Raw genomic sequence first — 12,236 nt, 5'->3', positions numbered from 1 at the left:
ACAGTGTGTTTGTGGGTGCTTGATAAATGTTTATTGACTGACTGCTTTATATTTATAAAGTACAACATTCCCTCACCTGATCCTTACATCAACCATCAAGTTAGGAATGAGAAAATTGAAGTTGAGAGATGAAGCACTTTCCCCAGCCTCCCCTCTCTATTTAGTGGCAAACTGAAGTCTAAAATCCAGTTCTTCTGGGCTTTGTGCTCTTTCTCTAGCTTATGTTGTTTCTTCAAACCTTTTCCTTGCCTTATATCTTTCAGTAAAGAGTAAAGAAGTAAAGACGATAAATATTCATAGATGGAGAGAAAGGAAAGTCCTTGGATCTGAGCAAAGAGCTTTCCAGAAGAGGCAATGAAGGAGAAATTACAAGGCATGGTCAGAAAACAGTAAAGGAACTGAATTGTAGGGTGGCTAGGTGGCACAGTGGATAGAGCACCGGCCTTGGAGTCAGGAGTACCTGATTTCAAATCCAGCCTCAGACACTTAATAATTACCTAGCTGTGTGGCCTTGGGCAAGCCACTTAACCCCACTGCCTTGCAAAAAAAAAAGGAAAAAAAAAAGGAAAAAAAACTGAATTGTAAAGTCAACTAATCCTCAAATGGCATGGTCTGGAATGCTCTTACCACCCTGATCATTCTCCTTTGGATGCAACCAGCTTGTCACCATCCTTTTTCAAATGAGACATACAGAAAAGAAAACAATACTCCACCTGTGGATTAATAAATGGGAATATTAATCAAAGCGGTAGCTAGGTGGTTCAGTGGATGAAGCACTGAGCTTGGAGTTGGATGATTCATCTTCCTTAGTTCAAATACAGCCTCAGATTGCTTCCCTCAGATTCCTCATCTTTAAAATGAACTGGAGAAGCAAACAGCAACCTACTCCAGTATATTTGCCAAGAAAATCCCAAATGGAGTTATGAAGGGTAGGACACGACTGAAAAATGAACAAACAACAAATTAGATTATTATTTCTGGCTGGAATGAGGGCTCAGACAGATGATTAAGGGGAGCCAAGTTTGGAAATTTAGGGGTCTGCTACTTTGCTGATCTTCAAGAAATATCAGTTAAAAGAAAGAGTTTGAATCCAGAAAGGAACAAGGTATGCTAGTTAGTCGAAGAGAATATCAAAAGCCTGGCTTGAATCCTAAAGCTCCTATTATTACAGTTATTCATGATTGAGAACTTAGAAAATTCCTTCCTGCCCCCCCCCCCCCCCCAAGGAAATTACCTGAGTTCCTCTGGCTTATAATGAATTAGTTACAAGTAAAAAAAAAATATGTGTAGGGGGGGCAGGGAAAGGCCCACGTGTATGTTGTGGATTGGGGAGAAAGAGTAGAGAATGAAACCTCAGGGATGTCTCCTTAGTTTCCCCAATACACAGTTCTTGGTCCAGGGGCCATGTCCTCCTCTAATTACTTACCACCATCCCTGTGAATATATGTAGTGATATTTTGATTTCTATTTGGTTCTCCCAGTCTACACCTCAGTAACTCCAGAGTTTGGAATGTATAGCTTCTCTCACCCAACCATAACATGTATAAACACACACATGAACACACACAAAATTTTTTTAGCAATCGTTTTTTGAAAAAATGTGAGTTCCAAATTCTCTCCCTTCCTCAGTACCTTCCCCACCCACTGAGAAAGCAAGCCATATGACACTCATTATACATACCCATAGGATTTTTTGATCCTCTTCCAGTAAGCCCAAGTAGGACCTTGTGAATGGTGACTTTGTCTATGTTGGACATCAGTTTCTGGGTTAAGGGCAGGGGGCTGGTAAGTTTGGGAGGATGAGAGAAATCATTTCAGTTGGTCTCCCCAAGGGGAAACATTCTATTGGTCTCCATATTTACATGGGATTCTTATTAACTTCCACTTTAAAGGATAAGATAGGGAATAGATCTGTGAAAATCCTTCCACCATTGCAGGCCATTCCTTTCTCTGCAGTATTTAGTCTTAGAGATTGTCTAGACTAGAGCAAGAAGAGATTTTGTAATTTGCCCAGGGACAGGCAGTCAATCTGTGTTAGAAGAGGGGCCCAAATCCAGGTCCCTTTGGTTCTGTATTCATCATATCATGCCATCTCCCTTCCCCGATCTTTTTTTTTTTTTTAGGTTTTTGTAAGGCAAATGGGGTTAAGTAGCTTGCCCAAGGCCACACAGCTAGGTAATTATTAAGTGTCTGAGGTCGCATTTGAACTCAGGTCTCCTGACTCCAAGGTCGGCGCTTTATCCACTGCAACACCTAGCCGCCCCCTTCCCCCCTCTTTTTGAAACACTCTGAATTTCATTTTCATTTGGTTCAGTATCTTCATTCTCTTCTCCAAGAACATCAATTCTTCCAACTTGAGTTACATTATCTTAGGTTCTTTAATGTGATTGATATCTGAGAAGGAATTCCTATATATGCTTTTTTAGGGGGAGCACAAAAACACAAATTTATTCAACTGGGAAGGCATGCTTTAGTGAAGAGGTGTGACTTTTTCCCAATTAATATTTTATTTTTCTAATTACATATTATGAAAATTTTTCAACATTCATCTACATGCATATGCATATTTATAAGTTTATATGTGTTTATTAATAAGAAAATTTATAATTTCCTTCCACCCTCCCTTTCCATCCCCCACCCTTAACGGCAAACAGTCTGGTTAACATTGTACATGTACATTTGTGTTTAACATGTTCATAAATTAGTCATTTTCTGTATGAGCAATTAGGACTAAGGGAAAAGAAAGAAAATAATGAGATGGGAAAGAAAAACATGAGAAATTTTTAAAAAGAGAATGTAGTATTCATTCAGATTCTGTTGGGTTTTCTTTATTTTGTTTCTTTGTTTCTTTATTTTGTTTTTCTTCCTCTGGATGTGGATAACATTGTCTATAATAGGTCTCCCAGGGTTTGCTAGATCTCTAAACTACTGAGAGGAGCTACATCCATCAAGGTTGATCAACTCACAATGTTGTTATTAATGTGTACAATGTTCTTGTGGTTCTGCTCTCTTCACTCAATATCAGTTCCTATAATTCATTTCATGCTTCTCTGGAGTCCAACCATTCATGGCTTCTTGAACAAAAGAAGTCTAGAACATTCAAATACCATAACTTGTTCAATCACTCCCCAATTGATGGGCAAGCCCTCAATTTCCAATTCATTGCCACTACAAATATTTTGGAACATGTGGAACTTTTCTCATTTTTTATGATTTCTTCTATATATAGAGACCTAGTATTAGTATTGCTGGGTCAAAGGATATGATCAGTTTTATTGCTCTTTGGGCATAGTTCCATATTGCTCTTCAGAATGGTTGGATTAGTTTATAGCTCTACCAATAGTGCATTAATGTCCCAATCCTTCAACCTCTCCAACTTTGATCATTTTCCCTTTTTTGTCATCTTAACCAATCTGATAGGTATGAGGTGGTACCTCAGAGTTGTTTTAATTTGCATTTCTCTAATTAGTAATGATTTGGAGCATTTTTAATATGATTATATATAACTAATTTCTTCCATTGAAAAAATGTCTGTTCATATCCTTTGACCATTTATCTATTGGAGAATGACTTGTAACCTCATAAATTTGATGCAATTCTCTATATTTTAGAAATGAACCCCTAGCTGTGAAAATTCTTTCCAACATTCTGTTTTCCTTCTAATCTTGGCAGCATTGGTTTTATTAGTGCAAACATTTTTTAATTTAATATAGTCAAAGTCATTCATTTTGAAATTTATAATTTATTCTATTTTTTATTTGGTCATAAATTTTTCCCCTTACCATCAATTCAACAGATAGACTATGATATTGTCCTTTATGTCTAAATTCTGTACCCATTTTTTTAATTTTAATTTTTAAAAAAATTTTTGCAAGGCAGTAGGGTTAAGTGACTTGCCTAAGGTCACATAGATAGGTAATTATTAAGTATCTGAGATCAGATTTGAACTCAGGTCTTCCTGCATCTAGAGTCAATGCTCTATCCACTGTGCCACCTAACTGCCACTCCTGTACCCATTTTGACTTTATTTTGGTATAGGGCGTGAGGTGTGAGTCTATGCCTAGCTTTTGACATTAGAAACCAGGAGGGATGGGAATTCAGGGAAGCCTGGAAGGATTTGCATGAACTGATGCTGAGTGAGATGAGCAGAACCAGAAGAACATTGTACACCCTAACAGCAAAATGGGGGTGATGATCAACTTTGATGGACTTGCTCATTCCATCAGTGCAACAATCAGGCACAATTTTGGGCTATCTTCGATGGAGAATACTATCTGTATCCAGAAAAAGAATTGTAGAGTTTGAACAAAGATCAAAGACTATTATTTTTAATTTAAAAAAAACTATTTTTTTATTATGTAATTTTGCTGTCTCTTATACTTTATTTTTCTTCCTTAAGGATATGATTTCTCTCTCATTAGATCAACTTAGATCAATGTATACCATGGAAACAATGTAAAGACTAATCAACTGCCTTCAGTGGGGGGTGGGGGTGGGGGTGGGGGAAGGGAAGCGAAGTGAGATTACTGGGAAAATTGTAAAATTCAAATTAATAAAATCTTTTATTTAAAAAAAGAAAGAAAATCACATATTTTTTAAAGAGAATTTTAATGGACCAATAATAATTGTACTAAAAATAAGTGACAAAACTCAATTACAAATTACTTAGAGTTACATTTGCACTTGACACAATAGTTTAAAGGCCTAAGGAAAAAACAGTGATGCTTATCTGAAGAAAACATCAGGAGGAGAAGTAATTCAACTTCTAACAAAGTCCTTACTCAAGAACCTATAGCAGGATTCAAAATGAACTTGCATTTGTTAAACTTGATGTTGTAGAGAGGACAGAAAACTTTGACAAGCTGATTTCAAATCCTGGCTTAACTGTTCCCTACTCTGGCACAAGTCTTCTCCATAATGCCACATCCATAAAGTACAGATTGAACTATATTCTTCCAGGACTAATTCCTATTGGTGAACTATATACTATGTTCCTAGAATTCTGCTAGCTACTATGTGATATATAAAAAGAACTTTAAACAATTCTGGAATGGTTGAAAGAAAAATGAATAACAGTCTAATTAGGAAGATGCAGATCAAAAATCTCACCTCTGATGCTAGTTGTATGACTTGTAGTCAGTCAGTTAACCTCTGTGTGCGTCAGACCACTCTTCAGAACTCTTCCATTAGTTGTGAACTGATCCAATCATTCTGGAGAGCAATATGGTATGATGTCCAAAGAGCAGTAAAACTGATCATACCCTTTGACTCAGCAATCCCAATTCTAGGCCCACACCCAGAAGAAATCATAAAAAATGGGAAAAGTCCCACATGTTCCAAAATATTCATAGTAGCTCTTTTTGTAGTAGCAAAGAATTGGAAATTGAGAGGATGCCCATCAAGTGGGGAATGGCTAAACAAGTTATAGTATATAAATGTTATGGAATATTATTGAAGGGTCAGATTCTGGAGAAGCATGGAATGAATTATAGGAACTGATACTGAGTGAAGGGAGCAGAACCACAAGAACATTGTACACATTAATAGGAACATTGTGAGTTGATCAACCTTGATGGATGCAGCTCCCCTCAATAGTTCAGAGAACCAGAACAACCCTAGAAATCATTCTATGAATAACATTATCCCCATCCAGAGGAAGAAAAACAAAACAAAACAAAATAAAAAACCTACAGAAAACTACACTCACTTTTTAAAAATTTCTTTTATGTATTTCTTTCCTATCTCATGGATTTTTTTCTTTTCCCTTAATCCTAATTCCTCATATCAAAATGACTAATATGTAAACATGTAAAACATAAATTTGTATGTGCAATAAAAAAATGAAACCCTCTGCTAAGTTTACAAACAATTAGAAGTTGTTTCAGTGACAATAGCTCTCAATACTAGGAGTCTCTGCTTTGGCAAAATAGCATGCTTCTTGTATTCATGTATTCTATACTATATTAAACAGTATTTTGTATAGCTATGTACTATAATGTAATATAAAATATTATTGTAATGACAAGTAATACAGTATAATGACTAGAGGACTGGTCTCAGAGTTAGGAAGATAAGGGTTTTACCTATACTTATTTGGCTTTACCTCTGACACATATTAGCTGTTACTGGGCGAGAGCATTTAACTAGAGGCAACTCTCTTAGAATATGAATTTCAGAGAAAAGGGTTAAACCTCAGCTGGTTGAGGAATTCCTAAAACCCTCTATACAGATGAAATCACAGAACTAGTGAAAAATAGTGGGTATGCCCTGGCCCCACTCTCCTAGAGTCAGATCATTCTATCAGTCCCTCTAGAACCTTGGAGAGGATTAGAGAATCTTTTCTCTAATGGCATCAACTCAAACCTCCATCACTTGGTCTTCCTCTGTTGGGGAGACCAGTGATTAGCAACCTTGTTCCATTTAACCACTTAACTTTGAATTAGATTTTATAAAGGGATACTTATTTTAAAGATGTAGCAAGAACAAACATGCAAATATTTTCCCCACTCCTAACTCCTTGGAAACATACTCTCACTTATTTGATAAAGGGAATATGTTTGAAATTTAATTCTGTTCCTTCTTAGGCCTGGAGTTCACAACTAAAGGGATGGGTCCTTCCAATCAGCTGGAGTCAGATAGGCCACTCCAAAAGATCACTCCTTGCTCCTCAGGACATTGACACTATACTGGCTGTAAAACATGACCTATATCCTGATTTCTAATTGTCGTGGCTTAATAGAGTCCCACTCCATTCACTGGCTAACATAAGCAGTCATCAAAGATCTCCCAAAAGCAAATGAGGCAAGAGACAGAAACTGAAGGTAACAGGTTCTTTTGAATGTCTCTGAAATCAGTCAAAACATAACTAATCATAACCAATTATGGAATGTCTCTGCATATTTCACTATCTCTCCAAGGTACTTCCCCTTACATAATCCTTACTGGCTACATGACCTTGATGAAGTCACCTTACTTTCTTCAGATTTAGTTTCTTCGTTTGTAAAATAAAAATAATAATAGCACCTATTTCATAGAGTAGTTATGAGGATCAAATAAGATAATATATGAAGTATTTTAATGGCCATAGAAATGTTAGCTATTAGTGTTATTATGATACATAGTATTGATGATGACATATTACATACCATACAATAATCCACAAGTGTTCAAGAATGACAAAGAAAGGAGTGATCATATAAGGTTTGAGATTTTGGGGTCTTTTTCTTTTTGGACTTGGTGAATCTTAAATTGTGTGTTAAAGGACATGTCTTCATAGAAAGACATGTCAGAAGGCAGAAAGTTACTTCAGATAGACAGGGAGAACAAATAGTGATAATAAAAATGAAGTATTTGAAGTCCAGTAAAGGAACCAATATACCTGGAAAAGAATTGCAAAGTGATGAAGGATATCAGAAGCTCAGGTGTCCCAGACTACTGTGTACATACCACAAGATGCAATTGGACAGGGGCGGCTAGGTGGTGCAGTGGATAAAGCACTGGCCCTGGAGTCATGAGTACCTAGGTACAAATCCAGTCTCAGACATTTAATAATTACCTAGCTGTGTGGCCTTGGGCAAGCCACTTAACCCCATTTGCCTTGCAAAAACCTTAAAAAAAAAGATGCAATTGGACAAGGAAGGTGGGGCCAATCCATGGAAGGCCTCCAAAGTTAAAGAAAGTTAGAATTAAAGGTATATTAGATGATAGAAAGTCATGTGTATTTTGAGTAGAGGTGTGATGATGAAAACAGTGCTTGAACATACCTCCTAACTGAATGGGGTTGGGTTCAAGGTGGAGAATGAGACCTACCTTTTTGAATTTGGCAAATATGTTGACTGGTTTTGCTTGATTATGCTTAGCTTTGCTTTTTAAGAAGGGAAAAATTGTGTAGTGTTGTCTCCCCCCCCCAAAAAAAAAGAAAGAAAAGAGGGTCATTTAAGCATTTTTTAAAAAGATGTAATAGTGGGGAGCTAGGTGGCGGAAGTGGATAATGCATCGGTCCTGGAGTCAGAAGTACCTCAATTCAAATCCTGCCTCAGACACTTAATTACCTAGCTGTGTGGCCTTAGGCAAGCCACTTAGCTCCATTTGCCTTGCAAAAACCTTAATAAAAAGAAAAAAAAAGAAAAGAAAAGAAAAGAAAAGAAAAGAAAAGAAAAGAAAAGAAAAGAAATTGTAGTACATGATTACCATAAGCTGCTGTTGATAAATCCAAAAACTTTAGTTTCTGAGATAAGAGGGAAAACTGGAAAATAATGTTCTATGACATACATATAACACAGTTGTTAAGCCATTCCCCAAAGAAGGACATTCACTTAAATTCCAATTCTTTGCCACCACAAACAGGGTTGCTATGAATATTTTTGTACAAGTGATGTTTTTAATCTTTTTTCACAATCTCTCAGGGTATAGACCCAGTAGTGGTATTGCTGGATCAAAGGGTATGGACATTATTGTTGCCCTTTGGGCATAATTCCAAATTGCTCTCCAGAAAGGTTGGATGAGCTCACAGCTTCACCAACAATGAATTAGTGTCCTAGATTTCCCACATCCCTTCCAACATTGATAATTATAATTATCCTTTCTGGTCATATTGGCCAGTCTGAAAGGTGTGAGGTGGTACCTCAGAGATGCTTTAATTTGCATTTCTCTAATAAGTAGTGAAAATCTGTGATTTTCAAAGCTTTTCTTTATCCTTACATCTTGGGATAAAGTTTTTTTTATTTTGTTTTCCACCAGGAGAACACTTCTACTATTTTATCATAAAAGTCAATTACAAAATAAGATTTGGTATAAATTCACCTCCCAAATTACTTATACTAATGGAGGGAGCAGAAGTAGGAATAATTTTAAATGGCAGATAATAGAAAAAAATTTATTTTTGAATTTTGGATTTCCTTTTTCAATCCAACAGCTATTTGCCCAACACTATGGAAGGTTCCCTTAGGGGATATAAAAGAGAACAATAATGTCTATTATCAAGCTTAGTGCCTTTGGGGAGATAAAGTTTACATAAAGAGGATGAGTAAAACAACAAAATTCTTTTCATGATAACAAACAACTGGAAATGGAAGGGGATACCATTAACTGGGGAATGATTGAACAAATTATAGTATAATAATACTATTGTGATATAAGAATTGACGAAGGTAACAATTTCAAGGAAACCTAGATAGACTTATGTAAACTGATACAGAATGAAATGGTCAGAACCAAAGGAATAATTTGACCCTAAATAATACTATAAAAAATAAAAATGAAAACTTTGAGAGTAAGAACAAAGCATGACCAATCATGGTTCTAGGAGACCAAAATGAAAAATCTTATTCATCATTGGATAGAAAAGTATCAAACTAAATATACAAAACAGGATACACATTTTGGACAAGGCCAATGCAGAAATTTGTTTGATCAATAATGAATATTTGTTTAATAGGGTTTAATTTGTACTTTTCCTCCAGTTGGAAGGGAGAGAAAATAACTGCCTTTTAATTAAATATATGTATACAGAATACATTTTCAATATAAGTACATAATATTTTTAAGAGACTGGCCCAAAATGCCAAGTTGAAAATGATTAAATGATCTCTAAGGTGAACTTGAGGTCAGAAGACTTGAGTTCAAAATCTGATTTTGCAAATTGCTAACTTTGTGTTCTTGAGCAAATTACTCTCTAGTCCTCAGAGTCTCTATCAAATGAGGGAGTTGGACTAGATGACTTCCAAATCTATAATCCTATGAATATGACATTTCCAGGTTTTTATAATTTCTAAAGCTCAGCATGTGTGGTATAGACTTTAAGTACTATGGGTATCCAGAAAGAGGAACTCATATCAATCAGAATAATAAGAATCAACTGTAGAAACACAACAGAGGCAGAGGCAGAGACAGAAAGAGGCAGAGGCAGAGAAAGACAGAAAGAAAGAAGAAAGAGGAGAGAGCCAGACACAGAGACTAAGGGCCAAGAACGTCCAGCCTGTGCTGCCCTGACTGTATTGGTGTGGTGTTGCTAAGGCAACTGCAGGTGGGACTTAAATTCAATAAATCTAGCAGCTTGTTAGGGGTGAATTATTTAAATGTTTGACCAAATATAGCCAGTGAATGATATTATAAATATCCAAATGACACTTGGCAGAAAAAAAATTCCCCCCCCTTGTTGCAAACTCAAGAGTAAGGTCTATCAAAGGTGAGGCAAAGATTTATTGACCAGACCTCATGACCATGACCCAAGGTTCTACTTCTTGAAGTTTCAGGTTTTGGTAAAAATAAAAGGAACTGGAGAGGCTAGATGGCACAGTGGATAGAGCACCGGCCCTGGATTCAGAAGTACCTGAGTTCAATTTCGGCCTCAGACACTTAATAATTACCTAGCTGTGTGGCCTTGGGCAAGCCACTTAACCCCATTGCCTTGTAAAAAAAAAACCCTAAAAAAAACCTTAAAAAAATATCAGGTTGAGGTTTCATCTCACACCTTCAAATTTGCAATTATAACAAAACATCAGAATAGAAATAATCCTTGCCCTCAAGAAGTTTATAGTTTAGTGGGAAGAGGGGAAGGGTATATCACAGTATGTATATAGATAAGCTTAATACAAGAAAGAATGTGATGGATCAAAGGAGAGATACATAAAAAGCACTCTAGCAAAGAGAAGTGACTTTCAAGAAGGAGGATAAGGGTACCTGAATTGAGCATTGAAGGTAGAGAATTTCAACAAGGGAAAATGAAGAATTCATTACAGATATGGAGGAAGGATAAGCAGGAAAAAGATTAAACAGCAGTGAGCAATCCATCTAGGCTGGAAAACATATTCCCTGAAGGGTCTGGTAGGTTGGAACCAGTGTGAGAAAAATTTTAAATACCAGATTAAATAGTCTTTATTTTACTCTATAGGCTATAGTGAGCTTCTGATAGCTTTAGAGCAGGGTAGTAGTGGTTTAGTGCATTAGGAAGATTATTTTGTCAAATATTTGAACAAGGAACCTAGAGACAGGCAGACAGATGTACAGAGGCAGAGACAGAGACAGAGAGAAAAGGAGGAAGAAAGGGGAGAGACACAGAGAAAGAGAGTGAGAAGAGAAAGAGGAGGAAGGGGCAGGAAAGGCAACAAACAGAAAGACTGACCTAGAGAAAAGGAGGAAAAAGGGAAGGAGAATGAAATATAGAGAAAGAGAGAAGAGACAGGAGAGAGAAGAGAAACAGAGACAGAAAGAGAAAGGGAGGGAGAGAGACAAAGAAATGAGTGAGAAGAAAGACAGAGAAAAAGGAGGAATGGAAGGAGAGAGATGGAGAGAAAAGGAGGAAGAAGGGAAGGAGAGAGATAAAGGCAGTAGAGAGACAGAGACAGAGGGGAAGGGAAGAAAGGGGAGGGGGGGAAGGTCACCTGGGTGACTTTCAGTAACACTGGACTTTTTCTTTTCTATAAAATGAGAGGGTTCATTAGATTACACAAAGTTCCTGACAATTCTATGGGCTACCTCTGAATCAATTTCCTTCTCAGAAAATATCTTAGAATTGTCATGAAGTTAAAATGAGATAATAAGGGACAGCTAGCTAGTGCAGTGGGTAGAATATAGACCTTGGAGATAGGAGGACCTGAGTCTAACTCTGGCCTCAGACACTTACTAGCTATGTAACCTGGGCAAATCACTTAACCCCAATTCCCTGCAAAATAAAATGAGATAATGTATGAGAATGTACTTTTAAAAATTTTTTACAAAATAAGGTCCTATTATTACCCTTAATTCATTTTTAAATGATATTTAGTTTCCCCCAAAGATAATTTTTAACATTCATTTAAAAAAATTTTGAATTCCAAATTTTCTCTCTTCTTCACTCACCTCCTCCCTCTCCGAAATAGTAAGCAATTCAATTTGGATTATATATGCCTAATTCATTTTAAAAAATAAATTTCATTAATATATTTTCATATTGCCCAAATGTCCCACTATCTCTTGTTTCTTGGAGAATCATACAATATAGCAAAGATTTTTTTTTTGAAGTTACTTTCTTTTTTTATTATTTTATTTGTTTTCAATTGCATACAATAGTAGTTGCTACCTATAATTTTTTGTAAGGTTTTGAATCATATCTTTGAGGATAAAATAAAATATTAGAGATAGCAAAATTATGTAGTAAGACACTTTAAAAATTTTTTTATTTGTTTACTTATTTAATAAAAGAAAAGTTTTATTTATTTTTAGTTTTACAATATTTCCCCTAATCTTGCTTCCCTGCC

Source organism: Macrotis lagotis, chromosome 5 (assembly GCF_037893015.1).
Source record: "Macrotis lagotis isolate mMagLag1 chromosome 5, bilby.v1.9.chrom.fasta, whole genome shotgun sequence".
Taxonomy (NCBI): domain Eukaryota; kingdom Metazoa; phylum Chordata; class Mammalia; order Peramelemorphia; family Peramelidae; genus Macrotis; species Macrotis lagotis.
Note: the sequence above shows the minus strand (reverse complement) of the source record.